The sequence below is a fragment of the Pipistrellus kuhlii genome, unplaced genomic scaffold (assembly GCF_014108245.1).
Source record: "Pipistrellus kuhlii isolate mPipKuh1 unplaced genomic scaffold, mPipKuh1.p scaffold_m20_p_4, whole genome shotgun sequence".
In the NCBI taxonomy this organism is placed as follows: domain Eukaryota; kingdom Metazoa; phylum Chordata; class Mammalia; order Chiroptera; family Vespertilionidae; genus Pipistrellus; species Pipistrellus kuhlii.
Genome location: NW_023425540.1, coordinates 34194478 through 34216070, shown reverse-complemented (window position 1 = coordinate 34216070; position 21593 = coordinate 34194478). Strand labels below are relative to the sequence as shown.

Sequence of the window (21593 nt, the reverse complement as noted above, 5' to 3'; positions counted from 1 at the left end):
CGCCAGCCTTAACACTCACACTCAGGTCAAGCTGAGTCATGGGAGGAGAGAATACCCCTCTCCTTCATTCAGGGCCCTGGCGGTGAGGAGGAAAGGCTGGGGTGGGGAGTAATGGGAGCCTCTTAATTAGGGCTGGTGCTGGAAGATGTAAGACTGACAACTCCCCACCGCACTAATCAGGGATTAAGTTGGCCGCTTGCAAAAAGCACTTCAAAAAATAAGCAGTTTGGTTTCAAATGTTAATTTCGGAGTATAATGTAACCTGCAAGCATTATTTTAGCCCGTGAGGGTGGCTTGGCTTATTTGACTTGCCCGTTTGGTGCAGGATGTGCTGAGAGAAGGAGCAGGAGCCCTTTGCTTCTTTCCCACCTCTCCGCCACCTTTCTCAGGGAGCTGACGGTGGTGGCCTGGGGCAAAGGACATTGATAACTGCTTCTACACTTTCGGGCCAACTTCACAGTTTGGCCACAGAGTTCTATGACCTCTGCTCTCTGCTGCCCGCTTTGTGTACACATGACCATCGTAATCAGGGTTCAGAAGACATGCAACCAGGCTTGCCCGATAGAGTCAAAAGGATCCTCTTACTTGTCCTTATTTAAATCTAGAGGACTCAAGGCATTTCACAATTCTAACTCACAGTCTTCTTCTAAGCCTGGGTGAGGAGAGGGTCACAAAATCACATGTGTCAAACACAAGGCCCGCGGGCCAAATCCGTCCCGCCAGGCCTTGCAATGTGGCCCGCACCGCGCTGTCATCACTGCACTCCGCTGCGTTTCCATCACAATGACAGTTCATGACTGTTCAGTAAACTATTCGGCCCGCGATTTAGGCTGGATTTTAGATTTTGGCCCCTTCTCTGATTGAGTTCTACACCCCTAGGTTAGATGATCCCAGAGGGGTGATTTTATCCTCATGGCTGGAAACCTGAGAGGGGCGTCAATCTGTAATAATCCAATTAAGATATCAGGGTTAGAAAATCATGTTCCTACTTTTCAGATTAAAAAAAGAAAGAAAGAAAGAAAGCAGAGAGCGATCAGATAATCTGGCTTTGCAAGCAGATAATAAAAAAATCTGCCCAAGGGAAAGGCCAACAGAGAAGTAGATCCCTGGAATCTTTCGATGACCTGGCAGCACTCAGAGCAGTCTTAGGTGGGGTGATAGTATCAACACAGTCAGTGGTGATCAAGTGTACATAACGTGAGATTTTTCATCTCAGCCATTTTCAGGTGTACAGCATAGCACATTCAATGCATGCAGTCTACAAGATTATTTTGATTTTGTAAAACTGAAACTTTGTACTCATTAAATGATAACTCCCCATTTCTCTTCTCCTTAGTCCCTGGCAACCAGCATTCTACTTTCTGTCTACAAATTTGACTCCTCTAGGCACCTCATGTAAGTGGAATCATACAGTATTTGTCTTTTTGTGACTGTCTTATTTCACTTAGAGTCCTTAAGATTATCCATATATCAGAATTTCCTTTCTTTTTAAGATGAATAATATCCTATTGTATGTTTATATCACATTTTGTTTATCCTTTCATTCACCAATGGATAAATGTTCATTTATTTTTAAGGCAACTATTTTTTAAATTTAATGTTGTATAATGGTTACCATATTCACATGGTTCAAAATTCAAATTGCAGCCCTAGCCAGTTTGGCTCAGTGGATAGAACATTGGCCTGTGGACTGAAGGGTCCCAGGTTTGATTCTGGTGAAGGGCACATGCTCGGCTTGTGGGCTGGATCCCCAATGTGGGGCATGCAGGTGGCAGCCAATCAGTGATTCTCTCTCATCATTAATGTTTCTCTCTTTTCCCCCTTCTCTCTCTTCCTCTCTGAAATCAATAAAAATGTATTTTAAAAAGGAAATAAAGCTCTTCAAACTTACACACACACACCCCTACAAAATTCAAATTGCATATAAAATGAATAAATAGGGAGAGTCTCACTTCTGCTTTTGTTCCCCAGCTACCTAGTCCCTTTCTCCAAAAGCCACCAATGTAATTCATTTCTTGCAGATCCATCCAGAGTTGTTTGTACATGTATGTACAAATGGTAGCACATAATACATGCTATTTTGCAACTTTCTTTTTTGACCTTTCATATAGATGTTTACATACATAGAAAGTATACACACATGTGCATAACCACACACCTATACACCTGTATAATATTGTATTATGTTCCATAATTTAATCAAGTCCTTTATTGATAGACATTTAGGTTGTTTAAAATATTTTAATAATTTTGCAATGAATAAGTAACATTTGTCATTTTGTACAGGGTAAATCCTTAGAAGTGGAACTGCTTCATCTAATGTTCATTTGTCAAAATGTGAGATTGTGATAGACATAGCCAAAGTGTCTCTCATAGGGGTTGCATCCATTTCTACTCCCAACCTTTGCTTATATGTGGAATTGCTCCATTTTATTATTTTTTAATCTATGTGGCTCAAATTTTAGAGATGTTATGATCTATGTGATAAGCCCAGTGAGAACATTATTATTCTCTTTTCTACTTGGGCAACTCTTAGATTCAACATCTCTGGCTAGGCTGATGTGAGTTGTAGTGACAGGGAACATGGATGTCTTAGGGTTGGTACTGAGATCAGGAACATTTCACTTGAGACATCAAGAGGCAGGTTGGTGGTGAGTGAATGCTCTTGTCCAATGGCTGTCCCCTGACTTCCGTGAAATGATTCAGTGGTCTGCATAGAGCATCTCCTGAGCAGGTGTCCATAATCAATCCTAATTGGCCACTTCCTTAATCTAAGCAGGCAGTGGAACTCCCCCTGGCCAGGGCCAGACCTCCCATCACAGTATGACCCTCTGGGAAAGTCTACAAGGTGACACCTCAGTGGGCTCTTCCTGGGGTAAAGACCAATATCCTCACTGCCTAATCATTGACAAACTCTGGCTTCTTTTTCAAAGCATTTCAAAGACAGGTGTTTTGAGTTTCCCGATTTGATTTGACAGCAAAAGATCTAAGTGCTATTCAATACTGTCATAAACCTAGACAGCAAAATAAGAGAGTGGGGCTGGGACCCTGACAATCCCTTCCAGCTGTGCACATAGTAGGAGCTTAGTAGGAGCTTCATAGTAAGTAGTAGCTCATGTATCTCACCCAATCCACATAACCACTTTACCAGATATTATTCTGCCCATTTTGTCAAAAACTCAAAAGGGGCAAACCAACTTAATCCAGATGGCAGACTTAACTGATGAGAGGAGTTCGATTTTAAAGTTGGTGCTGAGATGGCAGAGTAGCTTATTGATTTATAGTGACAAATAAAATTGTAAGATACACACATACTAGGGGCCCAATACAGGAAATTTGTGCAAGGGGCTCTGCCCTCACAGCCACAGCGGCTTGCCTTGGCCCTGGCAGCCCTGGCTTCATCTGGAAAGTCATCTGGAAAAGATGTCCAGAATGTCGTTTGGCATATAATGTTGTCCAGTCTAATTAGCATATTATGCTTTATATATATATATATATATATATATATATATATATATATATATATATTAAAGTTGATGCTGTTCCCACAGCTCTACATGCCTTCCTGTTGCAGCCTTTTCTTATGTGCCCTGAGTGCCTCCATCTTCCACCCACCCCACCCAGTCTGAAAAGGACTATTAGGAGGCCTGTCATCAGCCCAGCAGAGATGCTGGCCAGCTCCCCGCCCTCTGCTCTGTCTCACACAAACCCTGTGAAATAGCTGGAGCAGCTGCAGGAAGAGGGAGACAAAAGGAAAATCCCATCCAGTGTTCACAGAGTTCCTTGAGGGAGATATTTGACATTGTTTGGCCCTCACCCTTGTAGCCCCAGCTTCTCACTCTGCCTGTCCTAAAGTTTCTTGACCTGAACTGAAATCACTCACCTGATCCAATAGCACTCAGAAAGCAGAGGAATCAATAACGAAGCCAATAGACAAGTGGGCTGCTGACAGCAGAGTATGGGGAGCCATGACTTTTACCCTTCTGAGGGGAGGTGGCCCATATTCATGGAAGGTTAGTCTAGCTAAGAGGAAAGGATCAGAGAAGACCATCCCTCAAGATCCTGTCTCAGGCCTCACCTCTCCTGAGGAGTCCATCCTACTCAGTTTCAACCCCACAGATGCCTCGTTTGCCTCCAAATCCAAAGTAAGCTCTCTGCACATCCTCATCCATGGCCTCATTCTTCCAGAATATGACTCTTGACATTTCTTATGTCTCCAAGTGACAGTAGCTAACCCTCATGCAGGGCAGTCATTTAACCCTACCCAGAAGGTGCTATTTGTATGTCTTTTCTACGGAAGAGGCAGTGGAGGCACAGAAAGGTTAAGTAGGTTGCCCAAAGTCACATAGTAAGTGGTAGGGCTCAGAGTCAAACCAGACAGTTTGGTTTCACAGACTATGCTCTTGACCATCCTATTCGAATGGAAGCCCTTGAAGGTCCACACTCCCACCCACTCCCCATTCACCCATGGACCCCAACGTAGTGGTAAGAATTTCAGTAACTTCCCGTGAAGAACAGTGGGCAATAGGATCGCTGCCTCAGATCTGCCAGGTACCTGGCGGTGTTACAATTCAGGTTAGGGGCCACCTGGGCTTCCAAGGGTCAGCTTTCATGGTCAAGGCTGCTTTGGGGTGTGGACCACCACTTTCTTCTCCTCACTGTCTTCCACCGTCTACTGCTCTGAGCAGATGATGCCCTGCCGTGAGGGAGGACAACCAGCAGGCTCCCTTTCCCACGGTGTTAGCCCGTGTGCGTGTTCTCCCCTTACTGACACGGTCAAAGCTGTGCCAGCTGGAGTCAGGCTTTCCCATGTCACCTTCAGTCTAGAAAGTGGACACCAGAAACTGAGGGTGACGGAGCAAGCCGGTTTTAGGGGTTGGAAGTGTCTGTCCTGGGGTCACTGGAGAGGTGGGAGTCACTGCCTTAGGTGGGGTGGGGGAAACATCTTTAGCTGCAAAAACAAATGGGAATTTACAGTGGAGATCATTGCCCTTCCACTCACTTACAGTTTTTAGGAGGGAGGGAGGAGGGAAGGGAGAGTGGAGAAGAGAGAGAGAAACATAGATGGGGCCAGGGGAGAGATGGACCTCCTGGGGCCATATGAATTAAGGCCCTGGGTAACAGGAATTTCTGCCCCCCTTCCTGTCCCCCAACGTGTAGCATAGCTGAGCTTTTCCTCTCAGGGCCAGGCCTTGGGGGTTTGATTTGCATTGAGCACAGAGTTAGTGCTGAAAGTGTTTTGACTCTCATCTGGAAGTGGGTCCTGGCAATCTATTGCCATGAAGGCAAAATCCAGCCCCGAATACCACACCACGGAGACACCGAGATTCTCAATTAGCCATTTACTGCTGGGGCTGGCCGCCACTTCTGCACCCCCCGCCCCCCCGAGAAATGGGAGCTGAGTGATTTATGCCAGGTTAGAAGGAAAGAGGCTGCTTTTAGTTATTTCACTCCATGTGCCTCCTGCAGGGCAGCCAGCTGGTGCAACACCGTGTGGGCTGCTCAGGTTTTCATATTGATTTGCAGAGACTCCCACTGATGCGAATGTCATAGCCGGTCTGGCATTCCAAGTTTAAATTCCTTGATTCGGGTCAGCTATTTTGTGCAAACCGAACCTGATGACAGTCTGCAGAGAAGGAGTAAGCATGAACTCTGATTCTAAAGTGACATGACAGGCCTTCAAACGAAGAATCAGAACTTGCTGTCTGCAGTGGTCACCTGTGAGGTCGACGCTGGTATTTTTCTTGCTCGGAACAGTTTTGGGAGCTCTGGGAGGCCAGAACTCTTTCGCACGCCCGAGGAGGAACCGAGATTTGGGGGTTTGAAGGTGGGTTTAATTTTCGGAAACTGTCAAAAATAATTCAGAGCCAAGTCTGGTGAATCAGGCCAGTAATTAAGCTGGGTGATACTATTGTATTTGGGACTTGGAACCAAAAAGCTTAATTATGAAGTATGGCGGCTAATGCTTCTCCTGGAGCACAGATGCTCAGAGCTGCTCTGGGCAGTGGGAGCTTCCCCAGGTGTGGCTATCACCTTTGAAGGAACAGCATTTACCTGGCTACATAGGCTGTGAATGCTTGGTGCTTTTTTTTTTTTTTTTTTTAATCAGCCTTATTACTTGAAATATATGTATGTAAACACTCCTCCTCTTAAATAACCTTGTGATTTTGTTGGCATAAAAGCTTATTAACTAGCACCGTTTTCCCTGTATTTATCATAGGCCATTAATTTATTTCAATAGACCTACCATGGCTCCTGAGTTTTCCTTGGCAGCAATCCAGTTCCTGAATGTACTGCTGAGCAAGGAGCAAGTAGTTTATCATAACAAGGGGCCGGGATTATTGCTGAGGAACGCGGAGGGAGGGCCCATCTGCCCTACCCGGCCAGGCCAGCTGAGTTGCAGATGGAGGGGAGAATTTGCTTGGGGCCCCTTTTCCACCCAGGGCAGTCTTTCAGGTGAGGTCATCCTGTGCATTTCATTTCATTTCATTGTGACTTCCTGAGCCCTAACCCTGCCCTGGCATTGGGCTTGGCCCTGAGAGGTTTTGAAAGGAACATAAAGAGAACGCCACCTTCAAGTGAAGAAGAAAAGGCCATCACCACAGAGGAGGAGGTACAAACACAATGGCCTCGGGTTTCTGGAGGGAAGGATCCCACAGCAGAGACAGAAAAGGGGACCCCGGCGGGCGGAGATGACCTCTGAGAGGCAGCCCGCCCGCAGAGGGCGGCGCCAGCAGAGTGGCTGGAGCCCAGGGTGGTGCAGAGCCTGGGGCCACCCACCCTTGTTCTGAGAGCAGAGTTCCTGGCCAGGCCCGCCAGCTGGCCCCGCTCCGTGTGTGGGGTTTCCGCATTAGGTGAGAAGTTAATCACAAACACGAATCAGCCTTGTTTCTTCCTTCTCAGCCCGGCTCCCGAGCGCTGCAGGGAGTGGGCAGGGCCCCTCGCTGGATGTACAGGAAATCATACTGGGGAAACATGAAGCCCGCTATTCCTCACCGGGCCAAGCTGTTACCTGCGCTTTGAGAGCACAGGGGACTCTGCTGGACAGGAAGAGGACCCCCTCCGCGCAGCAGGCAGGAAGAAGAGCCGACTCTGGGGCCAGCTGGCTTGTGGGGTTCCACCCAGGCTGTGACCACTGGGCAGTTTTCATTTCAAAGACCCCCCACTCCCATTCCAGCTCCACTGTTCCTCCTGGGTCAGAAACTCTTTTTTTTTTTTTTTTTTTTGCTAAAGTTTCTGTTCTCTCTCCTGTCTCCCAGCTCTGGATGGCCAGATTGTGTAGAAAACAGCACTTCTCATCCAAACCAGCAGGACTGGGTTAGAACCTGAGGTTCTGCCAAAACCCTTCCTTCCCTAACCCTCTTCTGGAATGTCTGACTCTCAGCTACCCTGATGTTTTCTCACATTCTCCCTGCTTCCGCTCTACAGCGTCCCACGTACCAGCTTATATTTGCAGGGCGGCCGTCACTCACACCAACTGGTGATGGTGCCAGTCTCCCCGCTCAGGAACCCCTCACCCTCTGCTCTTGGATCTGGTAACAGCCGCCCCTCTGTCTGGGTGCTGACCCGGTGGGGCAGCCGGTCAGTGAATGCCATGCGTGGCTCTGAGTCATGCCATCACAAAATATTTTCCTCCCTCAGAATTCTGTTTGCAAAATCCTCAGCTGCCAGTAGTTCCTTACAAAGACAAGGCCTCGGCGTCATAGTGAAAAGTAACCCTCATCAGGATCTTAGTAAATCTCAGCAGGCAGCCAGGACTGCGAAATATTTCACTTTGTTTCTTTCATTTAAAAAGAAAAAGTATTAAAGTTACTGCATGCAAGTAATTAATTAGAAAACGTTGACTTCATAGGTCATTGCACACGCCTACAAATGTTCAAGAAATTCCATTTAGCTCTGGGTTTGAATGTCACATCTATTTATGTAGTCAAAGAAGTCTGACTCTTTTATTTTTTTCTCCTGCCCCAAGAAAGATTCATCTGGGAAACAGGCGGTGGGGAGTAAAACCAACAGATTTTCTCACTATTACAACTGTCTTACTATTCTCACTATTCTAGCTTAACACAAGTCAGTCCAGCGGCTGGCTTTGCAACTGAAGTGGACTTTGGCAGCTGGATCCAGAAGGGAGGACTACCACAGGGAAAGGATGGTCCCGAGGGCAGTGCCTGGGACAGCCCAGGGGAAAGACAGGAAACACATCCAAGGAGCTTTCTCCTTCCTGAGGAATAGAGCTACCGCAGGAAAGGGTCAAGATAATATGTGTGACCAGACACCAACGTGTGTCCTTTCAACCTGGACAAACACACTAGAGGTTATGCACATACCATACCCTCAAAGTCAAAATCACTTGTTATCAACAAAGCCCACACTCACATCTTGGCAAGGCAGAAAGATCACACACACACACACACAGACACACACACACACACACACCTGAGACATGGATAAACAAGCACGCTGTCCAAAGCTGTCACCTCTAGCGGTAACAGACTGCAGGGGTCTTCTCTCGGGCCTCTCCTAGTGTCTTTCAAAGCTAATTGTTTTCTCAGACCTGGAGTTGTGTTTTAACTTTCAAAACAACTGAACACATTAGCAGCCCGGCTCAGGCAGGATTTGGAGGGTTGGCATCCTTCAGTGGGAGGAGGGGTGTGATGCCCAGGAGCCCTGGCACAGTGAGGAGGAGGGTAGGGGACTGCAGGCGTGGGGGGAGCTAGGGATGAGCACTAACACCTTGGAACATCTCTGTGCTCCAGCCAGTGTAAGGCCAACCTCAGGAACCAAACTCACAAAAAGTCCCATGGAAGCCGGCCCCTCGCGCTATGGCTACCTCAGCCTCAGACACTAGTAACACTGGGTGATGATGGTGGATCATATCTCCCATCGGAGTTATAAGTTTCTAGTTTTATATGTAAGAGTTGAATTTTCAAAGACAGCTTGGCCAACTTATAACCCAGCTCTTACTCCTGCCCACCTGAGAGCCCCCAGAGGGCCACCTGAAGGAGCCCTTACCCTGACCAGTCACCAATGAAGGCCAGCCCTCCTGCACTCTCCTTCTAAGTAAGTGAAGGGGGTTTGGGAGAAAATGTATCAGAATTCCCTCATACTGATTCAAGTGAAAAATTAGCCTTTCATTCCATAAAAATGCTAATGGACATCTATATTCAGAAAATGGAAATATGTACCTTTTATGAAAATTTCAGCCAGCTTTTTAAATGCTTCCCACTTAGGCACCAAGGATGTATTCTAGTTCTTTTGACATAAAAACACATTTGTGGCTCTCATTTATATATTTATTTTTTGTTAATCCTTACCTAAGGCTATTTTTGCCATTGATTTTTAGAAAGAGTGGGAGGGAAGGGGAGAGACAGAGAGAAAGAGAGAAATATCAATTGGTTGCCTCCCAAACATGCACCACCTGGGCCAGGGATTGAGCCTATAACCAAAGTATATGCCCTTCATGGGAATCGAGACTCTTCAATCCTCTGCCTGGTGCTCTAACCATTGAACACACTAAATAGTTCCTTTAAAGTAAACTAGATACACCAACCCCCCAGCTGAAGGATGGCGTATGGAGCCAACATGTTCCAACGACCCGTGTTCAAGGATGGAGTAACTGAGTGCTGTCCGCACACGGAGGCTGCCAGCAGCTCCCATGGCCATCCGTTCTGCCCATCCCGCAACTGCTCAGGAGCCAGAGGGGAAAGCACTGCACCGGGAGGGTCGCAGGCCTCTCCAGAGAAGCCAGAATGCGTCCCCACCAAGGCGGGGTCTGCTGCAGTAACCGAAGGGAGACCTTAGGATTGAATAAAATGCTGCAGGATGTTCAGTACAAAAGCAAGCCGCTAATGGCCTACAACCCCCGAGGCCCAGCACTTGTTCCGATGGGCGAGATGCAGCCAGAATGGCACGGAGCTACGCCCTCATCCAAAATTTATGGCACAATCGATCCATTCAGCGTGTGTCCCCAATTGGAAGAGACTTTTAGTGTGTTTCAGTGCTGATGAGGCAGAACTAGTTTAGAGGGAGAGCAGCTGAAGGAGAGAGAGAGGTTAATCAGTGGAGAGAGACGAAGCCGGAAGCCGGAGAACAAGCCCAGGATTGGTCACTCACGAGGGGAAAAGGCGGGGAGAGGAAAGCACAGGCCCAGCGCACTGGTGAGCAGGGAGCAGGTGTAGTGGGGGAAGCAAAGGAGCGGAGCCTGTTCCCCAGCACATCCAGTTCTGCACGTTAGACAGGAGTCCTCTTGTATCATCCGAGGATTTTTGCAAGAGTAAACTTCATGGAATTGGAGCCGGACAAGGGGAGAGAGAATAATGTAATGGTCAGAGGTCAGGGTTCTGAAAGCAACAAGGTTGTACAACAGGAATCCCCTACATGCGCATGGCATAGTTTTGCTGTTTTTCTAGTTTTTGCTTTGGAGTGCTTAGAGTTCATCAGAAAAGCTGGCAGGCCTTCTGGGGATGTCATCTCATAGAGCGCCCAGAGAAAACGGGCTGGCAGGTTCTGGGGGCCGAGCCCCCAGACCAGGAAAGTCTCTAGGGGCCACAGAGGAGCAACCGGCTTCAGCGTGGGCGGGATGCTCAGTCAGGAAAGATGCCAGGGGGAGCCGCTGCATAGCACATACTGTGAAAACCCCTTCCACGTGACTATGCCAATGATGCCCTTTCTCTGTTGATTTAAACGATAGTACACCCCCAGCTGATTTCAAATGAGAGCTCCTTGCACTTGGGATTTGTTTTAACAATGCTCCTGGCACAGAGCAGCCCTGCAACAAAGACTCACTGAATAAATAAATAAATAAGCAACTGTCTACAGGACAAGAAAATACCTATAGGGTGTAAATGGGAAAATACTTTGGAAATGACTGGAAATCCATGGAAGCAAATTATAGTCCTCTCAACCCTTAGGGATTAAAGTGTTAATTTTACATTTGAGTTAAGGATTTTAAATCCTACCACCCATCCACTGTTAACACAGTGTTTTATAGCCTTTTAGATACCTTTTCTGAGCATACATTCCTTTACAGAAAAGGAATCAAGCAGCACATCTTCCCCTGTGAGCTGCTCTCGTTCTCTTAGCAATACCTGATAGACTTCTTTCCCAATGTCAGTAGGTGCCATTTTAGTCCAATTCTAGGCAGTGATAGTGGATGCCATGGGTAGACATAAGATTGCCTTGCAAGAGAGTGTGGGATGCTGAGAGAAGGGAAGACCTGGGGAGACAGCGGCATGTGAGGGGCAGGCAGAAGAGAGACCAGGAGAGACTAGAAAGTAAGCCAAACTGACGAGGGGAAAGCAAGGAGAAGTCAAAAGACAGAAGAAGGGGAGGAGAAAATGTTAAGGAGGAGGAATTAGCCAATGGTTCAAATGCTGCTGAGAGGTCCAGGAAGTCAAGGGCTGAGAGCTAGAATTTGGCTCAGCAAGAGGAAAGTTACTCACTTTATACTTTCCACTACCCCAGTTTCCTCATGTTACGCAATGAGAAAAGAGAGCCTTGTTCTGCCTACCAGCTGCTCTGACCATTCCTTGGCCTAAGTCAGTGGTCGGCAAACTCATTAGTCAACAGAGCCAAATATAAACAGTACAATGATTGAAATTTCTTTTGAGAGCCAAATTTTTTAAACTTAAACTTCTAATGCCACTTCTTCAGAATAGACTTGCCCAGGCCGTGGAGCCAAAGAACCGCATGTGACTCGCAAGCTGCAGTTTGCTGACCACCGGCCTAAGTGATGGTGTAAAGTTTGTGTTTTGAAAGGGAATTCATTAGAATCGCATTTAGCTGCTTTTAACAGAAGCTCAGACACAAAGTCTTGACCAAATGGTTATATTTTGCTCAGCTGAGAGGAAGTTTTGAGGTGGGAAGTCAAGGGCTGTTACAGCTGTGTAAGGAAGTCATCAAGGACCCCCAGCCTTGAGCTGCTTAGCGCATCATTCTTTCTGTAAGAAGTTTATCCTCCTGGTTGCAAGGTGACTGCTCTGCCTCCAGCCATCATGTTCGCATACCAACCGAGAATAAGACAGAAAGAAGGGCGTGCAGATTCCCATATTATCCGAATCTATGCATTTGCATCAGAAGCCCCACCCTGTAGGCTTTGTTTAAATGTCCTTGGCCAGAACTGGCCTGCTCCCATGTATAGGAGAGTCTGAGGATACAAGTGCTTTCACCTGAGCCCATCGCCAACCATTTCTCCTCACGAGGAGTAAGAGAATGGTTATTGGAGAAGCAGCCAGCAATACCCCCACGTGAGGAAGGTTAGGCCTGAATGTAATAGCTCTCAGCCTTCTTAGATTGATGACTTTTCTTTTTGAGAGACAAAACTATTAAAGCAATCCATTTGATTCTAATTCCAACAGGAAGTCAGTCCTGGGCCCGTTTTCCTCATAAAGTGGGCCAGTTAAAAGGATCAGTGTCAACTGAACCTCTGTTCCAGCTCTCTCGTTTTTACTGACAGGGCCCTCATATTTTTAAAAAATTAAATTCCACCTTGCAAAAATAGTTGGAAAAATCAAAGTACAGCAAGTTGCTAGGAGACCTGAGGGACTTTATCGGGTGAGCTGTTTGGGGCCCGCGGGACAGAATTTCTCTCCCCCAATGACAGGCACACAGGAAACCTAATGCCTGAGGTTGTGTGGAGGTGGCAGAGCTTTGGCTGGAGCAGAGGGAGACACCCCATCATCACGTTCTGCAGGAGGAGCTGCTGCCCGTTCTCCGTTCTCCGTTCTCTGAGGAGCAAAGAGAGTCCAAGCTGGCCTGACTAGCGTGGCTCGGGGATTGAGCATCCATCACAGTTTGGCTTCCAGTCAAAGGCACATCCGTGATATTTCTATCTCTTTTTCTCCCCCTTCCTCTCTGAAATAAAATATATATATATATATATATATATATATATATATATATATATATATATATTTTTTTTTTTTTTTAAAGAGAGAGAGAGGAGCTATACTGGGAGGTTTCACAACCTCTCTGCATTGAGCAGTAACCCTACTGGAGCAGTTCTGTTTTCTCCAAGAATCCGCTGCCCTCGCCCTGTCATGGCTTCCTCTCCGGGAGCTGGTCTCACACAGTGTGCGGCTAGGAACAAGGGTCTGCAAGAGGCAGCCCGTGGTGTCTGAGGTGATCTGGAGGTGCCTGGATGGGTTTGCTTTTCCTTAACCCCTGGCCTTTCCTCTGCCCCATCTCCCCCGCCCCCCCTCTCCACTCCCCCCCTGCAACCTGGCAGAAGAATCTCTCTGCTGGCAAGCTAGAGCACAAGCCAGATGCAGTTCATCTAAGCGAGCCAGTGCTTTCTGGGACAGGGCCGATGAGAGAAGAGCTGAGTGGAGTGTGGGACCTGCCAGCCCCCAGAGGCTGGAAGGAGAGCCGTGTTATTCTAAGAGGACCGGGTGCCAGCCGTGGTCAGGCACCTGGAAGAGGCAGAGCCACTTAGCAGGATCTTCATTCCTGCTCGGCCCCCTCCTGCTGAAGATGAGAGATGGCTCTGGGGAAATTCCACTCTGCAACTCATTTAAGCAGGATAAACAGAGCTCCCGCTCTGGAAGGTTCGGCCCTGAGCGAAAGGCATTGGAATCTGGACTGGGAGCTCAGATGTCCATGTGAAGCCCAGAAGAAAGTCCCTGAGCCAGGTGACATGTGATGCAGCCGCTCTGACCCCCAAAAGCCGCGGAACCTGAGTAAGTGACTTCGCTCTCTTGTCCTGGTCTCTCTGTGCAGCGACTGCTGTGCTCTGCAGAGCCCTGCGGGCGGCAAAGGTTTTTAGAGTTTCCACAGATATTTGAATTAAATTGCATTAAAATATTTCCCAACTCTATAAAAAAACAGACACAATCAAACCTTACCTATGCTGAACTTTAGCACACCGGAGACCGCCAGAGTGTTCGTTATGATGCCCTATAAACACCTCTCTGTGAGAGAACCTCGGATAACACACTTCCCAGGTTGCAAGGAAAGTTATCCTGAAAAGACGCACACGGTTACCATGCGCAACTGCTTACCAGAATGAGGATTTTTTCCCCCTCAATATTTTGCAACCAACCATTTCAGAAATAAACTGGACATAGAGATAGACCTGACTGCTTTTATCCAGTAACTTCAAGTTGGGGAATCGAAATAGCCTTATTATACTCATTGCTTAACGTAGAGTTGAACTTCATTTACCTTCAAAATGCATGATTCACGCCGGTAAGATACTGCTTGGCCTCATTTTCTAGGCAGGTGTTCTAACATGGCCATTTTACAGTTTGAAAATGCTTAGTGCAGAATCTGCTGAAGAGCTTCAGCTATTGCTTTCGAAGTTTTGGCGACTGAGTGTCCTCCTGTGGGTCAGGCAGCAGCAAGACAGGATTCCACAGGGACCGGGCATCAGTGGGCAGAGGAGTTTGATGGATGGCGACAGTTCATGAAACCTTGGCATCCATCAAGTGCTCAGTAGAGATTTGTTCAATGTCAGAGCTGAGCCTTGGAAGGGGGTGTGGGTCTGTTCTCAACTGCTGGAGGTTCAGGAACCCACATTTGGGCAAAGATAAGGATGGGCATTGCCAGATCACGAGCACCTCAGACTGGTTGCTGCAATGTGGTTATGGCAGGGGGCCACGGGAGAAAAGGACATACCGTATTTTCCGGCGTAAAAGACGACCCCCTAATTTTACAGTTAAAACATAGGTTTAGGCCTATATTCGCTGTATAAGACTACCCCCCACTTCCGAGGCAACGCCAGTTCTTTTTTTAATAGACCGTCTCTCTGACTCTGGCTTTTTACTAGAACACAGTGTAGCTTCGGGTACAGAACATGTACACTGTGTTCTAGTAAAAAGCCAGAGTCAGAGAGACGGTCTATTAAAAAAAGAACTGGCGTTGCCTCAGAAGTGGGGGGTAGTCTTATACAGCGAATATAGGCCTAAACCTATGTTTTAACTGTAAAATTAGGGGGTCGTCTTATACGCCGGAAAATACGATAAGCTTTGGGACTTTCAAGAGAAATCTTCCAGCCGGGAAAGGCTGGTCTGTAATCCTTGCTGATGATTTCAGAAAGTTGTCTGTCTAGGACCACCGGCAGAGAGCCTTGTCACCTGCTGCCAGGGAGTTTGAGTCCCTTCCACTGGGAACTGGAAGGAGCAGAAATAATCTCCCATCGCTGTGCCTTCAAACAGCTGGCAGTGGAGGCAGTGGTTCTCATACTGTGTAGGCATCACCTGGAGAGCTTTTCAACATGGATTCCTGGGCCTCCGATTCAGTAGGTTTACTGTAGGCCTGAGAATTTTTATTTCTCATAAGCTTCCAAGTGAGACTAACTCACTGGTCCCCAAACAACACGGGGAAGCACTGACTTAATAATTAATGGGAGCCAAAACCAGTTTGGCTCAGTGGTAGAGTGTTGGTCTGCAGACTGAAAGGTCCCAGGTTCGATTCTGGTCAAGGGCATATACATTGGTTGCGGGCACATCCCCGTAGGGGTTGTGCAAGGGACAGCTGGTCAATGTTTCTCTCTCATCGATGTTTCTAGTTCTCTATCCCTCTCTCCTCCTCTCTGTAAAAAAGCAATAAAAAATATATTTTAAAGAATAATAATTAATGGGACACTCATATACCCTCAGCACCATGCAGGGGGTGCCAAAGACAAGAAGAGAAACTCCTTGACAAGATAAGGGGAAGAGGGTGCCTTCCTGATCAGTGGGTAGAGAAACTTCCGATTAGGATCCATAGGATGGAGAAACGCCAGGACACAGAGAGATAGGGCAGGGCCCAGCCTCTGACCTATATTCTACACAATCACCTACGCCGGAGACATAATGAAGATACAAAGCAAGGCCAGGTCAAGAGCAAGCCCTTGTGCAATGAGCGTGAAACGTGAAGGAGAAGCAGGAAATGCTCATAGAGCAATCCTAAAGTTGGGGCTGACAGGCCGTGGTTATCTAGCCGTGTGAGGAGGCGCTTTTTGAAAGTTCTGCCTCGAGGAAGAGTGCTCATGTGATGCCAAGAGCAAGTCTTAACCAACAATTGCAAACAGAGCCAGAATATTGCACCTATTCACGGCCACTAGCTGTCCATTTTCTTTACATGTCTTTTATTATTCCCACAGTGAACACCTTTCTCTAGCCAGAGACGCCATGATGTCCCCTTGTCCCCATCGCTGGAATAAAAAGGTATGCTGCAACTTCGCAGGATCTCATAAACAGCTGCCATCCTTTGAGGTAGTGGCCGCAGAAGGGTCCAAGGCTAACCTTTGCCAACATGGTGGTGACTGTAGCTCTGTTTCCAAATTTGCTCTTCCAATCCCATACCGAACGTTTTGATGGAGACAAGCAGATGTCTACAGTTTGAGGTGTTGTGTGTTGTGGCTTCATTTGGGGAAATCATCTGACTCAGTTATATAAACGTATTTAAATGTTTTTTTTTTCTTTCATAATTTAGCCACAAGCATTAATTAAAGCACCAAAGGATATGCATAAATCTTCATAACCAGCCAAAGCAAAAGGAAAAGCTACTAAGCATTTGGAACTTGAAAAATGCATTTTTTAAATGACTCCATCGGAATTGAACATTTTTTTCTTTAGCAAAGTTAGATTCCAGAAAGAAAAACAAAAACTAAGACATAAACCAAATTGCTTTTAAGAATTATCCTGTGGCAGCGTTGTTTGTTTTACTTGGAAGAACCATCCGTGAATGTATTTGGGGTGAGTGATCCACATTTACATGTGGTAGAGATAGTGTTCAACATTAAAAAATATATATATATATTGCAAAATCTTATTTGAACATCAGTGTTAAGAACTAAGAATATATTTTTCTCTGAGGGAAAAAAAATGTTATACACACGGTGGAAAGAATGCCTGGATGGGTGTCACCAGGCCACACAGCATCTGATTAGATTGATTGTGGGGTAAAGGGTGCTGGACTGGGTGATGGCACCTGATCTTATGAACAGGGACTATGGGGAAAGGGTGGCTAGGCCGGGGAAGAAACACCCTCCCCCCTTCCTTCTTGGCTGCCTGAGTGTTGTAAATGAGCTGTTTTATTTTTTTCAAATGACTGTTTTTATTGAGCATTTTATGTGCCAGACATTATGCTGGGCCAAAGGATATAATGAACAAGACTGAAAGATCCCTGCCCTCAGGGAGTAAATATTATAGTGAGAAGGACAGATGATTTAATAAAAAATTACGAGTGAGTGAGAGCTTCCAAAATCATAGGAGTACCTAACTCAGACGTGAGGGTTAAAGGAAGGTTTCCCAGAAGGAGCAACATCTAACCTGGGACCTGGAGGTTGAATAACGGCCAGATGAAGGGGTCAGAGTGTCGAGGGGAAGAAGAACACTCTCCAAGCAGAGGACTCTGCATGGACAAAGTCCTCAGGGCACAAGACATTGGGTTGGTGGTGGGGAGGGAGGAGGATGTGATGGGTTCCCGTTTTGGAAATGTTGATGGATATGTCTGTGAGATATAATTTATCCTGTAGACAGTTGAGTGTGGGGCATGCAGCTGGGGAGGGAAGTCTGAATATGGGAGTTATCTGCATGTGGATAGTGAGAGGGGACCAGGGAGAGTAGGACCAAAGAAGCCAAGGAAGAGTTGAGAAAGCAGAGAGAGGTCACCAGGTCAAGGGCTTTGGGGAGGTCGCATAAGGCAGGAATTGAAGTTTCCATTGCATTTTGTCAGCATGTCCCTAGTAATTTGGGCAAGATCAGTCCCATAGAAAGGAACTGAAAGGAAAGGTTGAGGAGGGAGTGGAAGGTGAGGACATGGCAAGTAAGGAGTGCGGGCAACTCTTCCTGCAAGTCTAGGCTGAGAAAGGGCAAAGCCGGAGTGGGGCGTGGTTTAGGGAGAGTAATTTATGTTTGTTCAGGTGGCAAAACCGATTGGAGGAGCCAGGGAGAGAGGTTGAAGATGCTGGAGAGAGAGAGGGAAGAAGCCAAAGTGAGGTTGCTGGGAAGCAGTGGGTTCCAGCAGGTGGAGGACTTAGCCCCAGAGTCCAAGTGCCACCTGCTGCCTTCATCTTCAAGCTACATGCATCCTTCTATCCGAACATGCCCCTTAGCTCCCTTTATAGCTTATCAACATGTCCATTTCCCATGCTAGCTGACTGGGTCTTAGAAGGGAAGCTGTCTGAGCAGTGGGTTTATGCTCAGGCCCGAAGCACTGATGGCTCACAGCCCTATTTCAGGCATTTACATTTCTGTGATTTTAGTCACCTAAAACCTCTAATGCAAGGATTCTTAAGGAGAGGAACAACTGGGGGTGAATAGTTTTAAGCTGTGGGCTGAGACAACTCTCTGGGGTCTGTCTTCGAGGGGACCCTTCACCCATAAAGTGATCCAAAGGACAAACGCCAAGGAAGCAAAAAGGGCGGCCGAGGAAACACTGTGCAGCACAGCGGTGCTAGTGAACCAGTGCCCTGAGCAAGCTCCTGCAGGCTCCCCCAGCTCCCGTTCTCCCCAGCACTGAAATGGCCCAGATTGGAGAGATCCTGGCTCCTGAAACAACCTCTGTGGTTAAAGTGGGCAGCTAGGGTGTGCCTGACCTCTCCACGACCCAGCAGCTTCCACTGCGTTAGGCTCACGTTAGGTCCCACCCACAAGGTGGAAAGCAAACCTCACTGACAACTGGAACTGACTTTGCCAACAGTGTCCACTGCTAGTAATGGTAACACTGTGCAATAGGTCAGCACTAAAGAACGCTTCATGTTGTCAGCTGTTACTGTAGCCTGGGCATTGGGACTGTGACAGTATGTTTAGGCTGAAGAGGTCTTTACACCTATCTGTGCGTCCGTCGTATGCAGAATGTGTGGGAGTGTGTGTGTGCTCCTGGGCTGGGCTGCACCAGCACACACAGACACTCCACCTCTAACAACCCTGAGGTCAATGGGCTCATGTGGTCAGACTCAGAGTTAAAGATCATTGCATTTTGAATCAGAATTTTTAAAAATTGTATCTATCACTTTTTGAAAAATATATATTTTATTGATTTTTTTACAGAGAGCAAGGGAGAGGGATAGAGAGTCAGAAACATCAATGAGAGAGACATAGATCAGTTGCCTCCTGCACACCCCCAACCAGGGATGTGCCTACAACCAAGGTACATGCCCTTGACCGGAATCAAACCTGGGATCTTTCAGTCTGCAGGCCAACGCTCTGTCCACTGAGCCAAACTGGTTTTGGCTGCATTGTTTTTTTGTTTTGTTTTTTTTTTATGTTAAAGAAAAACAGACTCATTGTAGACAAATAACACAAAAGGCCCCAAAATGAAACAAAATTTATTTATAATCTCAATTTCCAGGGATAATCATGAGTCTATTCTGATCCATTTTATTTTAGTCTTTGACTTCTGTCTCTGTCTCTGTCTCTGTCTCTCCTCCCCTTAGGGATTATGTCACTACGTAATTGTGTACCCTGCCTTTTTCATTAACTAAATCAGGAAATGTCAAAGCAGTACCAGACCCATTTAATTTCCACATTTTCCTTCTCTATTTCTGTTTGCATCTTTCCCTCTTTGTTTGCCAATATTTCTTTATTTTTGGAGTATTTCCATTTTTATCAAAGTTCAGTTCAAGATGTAAAATAGTTTATGCTTTTTGAGTTTTATTTCCTTCCTACACTTGTTAAAAGAGGCCAGTAAAAAAAGAAAAGTTTTCCAGCTTATGATAGATCCACCTCCAACTATATAACTGGTTCAATTTAGTCTTGGGATAATGATCTGCCACCACATGTGGGTTATAACTTGAGGTTTGCATAAGAATGTGTCTTGGATTAACTGACTATGCCACAGCGCCTGGTAGCTGGTTTGTTTCTAGGAAGTTCAATGCCTGGCTTTTTCTTGGTGCAGCCAGCAGCGCTTTCTGATGAAGGCAAATAAAACAAACAATTAGGGATGTGACTTCCGGTGTGGCCTCCTCCCCAAAGAGGTGTGCTCTGTGTTCAAGATTTCCTGCAAGCAAGGCTCGATGCCTTGGGAAGCAATTATCTTATTTAAGCCTACACTTGTCTGGGGAGCTGAGGTCAGCCACAAAGCCATGGAAAAAAAGAGCCGTCTGCCGTAGAAAGCAGTTTCTTCTTTGGGGGAGAGGGAGGGAGGGATAAGTTTGAATAACTTTGCTCTTGAATTGAGTGACCTCTGGGGACCAGAGACTGTAGATTAAACACAGAGGGACTTGGCTGTCCTTCTCCCTTCAAATCTCTCCCATTTCAAAACAAAAACAAAAACAGAAATACATTAAACTTCACTTTCCAAAGCCAATGCCTGCTCCCTGCCCCCGCCTTCCCCAAACTGTCTGTTACTGCTTCTGCTTGGATTATTTTCATTTGGGTTGTGTTTTCCTGACCGAAGGCCAGACCCTTGTCTTTGTGTATTTGTAAAGTGCCATGTCTACTTACTAGTCTTTAGAAACTACAGACAAAAACAGGAATGCGGGAGAAGCTGGCGGCTAAAAACCTTGCAGCTTTTCTGAACTGAATCTCGGCCCTAGAACCAGAATGGAATATTTTTATGAGGCAATATTGAAGCATCCTAATCCCAAGCAACTACACGAAGTCTACATTAGCTGAATATAAAACAGTGCCCTAAGTTGGAACGGTGACTGCCACTCGCAGGCTGCCATGCTGCCCGGCTGATGAGCCGCTGGTTCGCGGTCAGTGTCAGAGGCGCAGATCCTGTGCAGTGAGAGCCTCCGACAGTTTCCTGACAGCGATGTTTGAGCTCAGACTGCAGGCTGCCCCTCTCCTTCTCTGTGCCAACCTCCTGGAGACCCGAAGTTCCTTAGGCATGCTGGTTTTCATCTTAGGACATGTATCTGGCTGTGCTCAACTCGAAGAATTTAGGAACCACAGGGAAGAGAGCCCATCTGGAGGAACAGAAAGGTGAATGTTTGGATTCAGCTGAGAGGAGCTCTGAGGCCGTCAGCACCAGAGGAAGCAATGTGGAGGCAAAGAGGACAAAGCAGAAATTCTCCTCCCTCCCTCCCTTCCTCCTTCCTTTCCCCTTCCTTCTTTCCTTCCTTCTTTCCTTCCTTCCTTCCTTCCTTCCTTCCTTCCTTCCTTCCTTCCTTCCTTCCTTCCTTCCTTCCTTCCTTCTTTCCTTCCTTCTTTCCTTCCTTCCTTCCTTCCTTCCTTCCTTCCTTCCTTCCTTCCTCCTCCTCCTTTGTTGGGACTGGGTATAAAAGATGGGGGTCTATAAAATCTCCCTGTCTTAGAAATTTATTACCTAGTTTTATAGAAATGGGTGGATTAAATATTCTCTATCATTTAATAATATACTCATGGACTAAAGAGGTGTGTAAAAAAACAGCCACTAATGCTTGGGTAGCACTTCTGCCTTTATTCCTGCCATTACCCTGAATAGAAGGGCCTTTAAAATGGAATTTTTAGAAATCATTGGGATGCATTTGTTTGGTATTGAGTGTATTCGATAAGGTATTCAATGAATACAAAGAAAGTCTTTCCTCTGCCACCTCTTCTTTTTCTTTCTTTCCCTCTCTCCCCTCCTTCCTTTCTACTGTATTTTGTAGTAAATTATCTCTTCACTCTGACTATAGACATCCCTTCAGAGAGACAGAAATAACTCGGAATGACATTTGAGACCTTAACGTCAGGAACTCTCTTGCC

General features: G+C 46.5%; 1 long non-coding RNA gene across 1 annotated transcript; it reads left to right on the top strand.

The window, feature by feature from the left end:
- Positions 1-13239: 13239 nt before the first annotated feature.
- LOC118703805 lies at positions 13240-20944 on the top strand. The gene is made up of 3 exons (XR_004983145.2): positions 13240-13673; positions 16079-16142; positions 20737-20944. It is a non-coding gene; the product is annotated as an uncharacterized LOC118703805 (long non-coding RNA).
- The last annotated feature ends 649 nt before the right edge of the window (positions 20945-21593 follow it).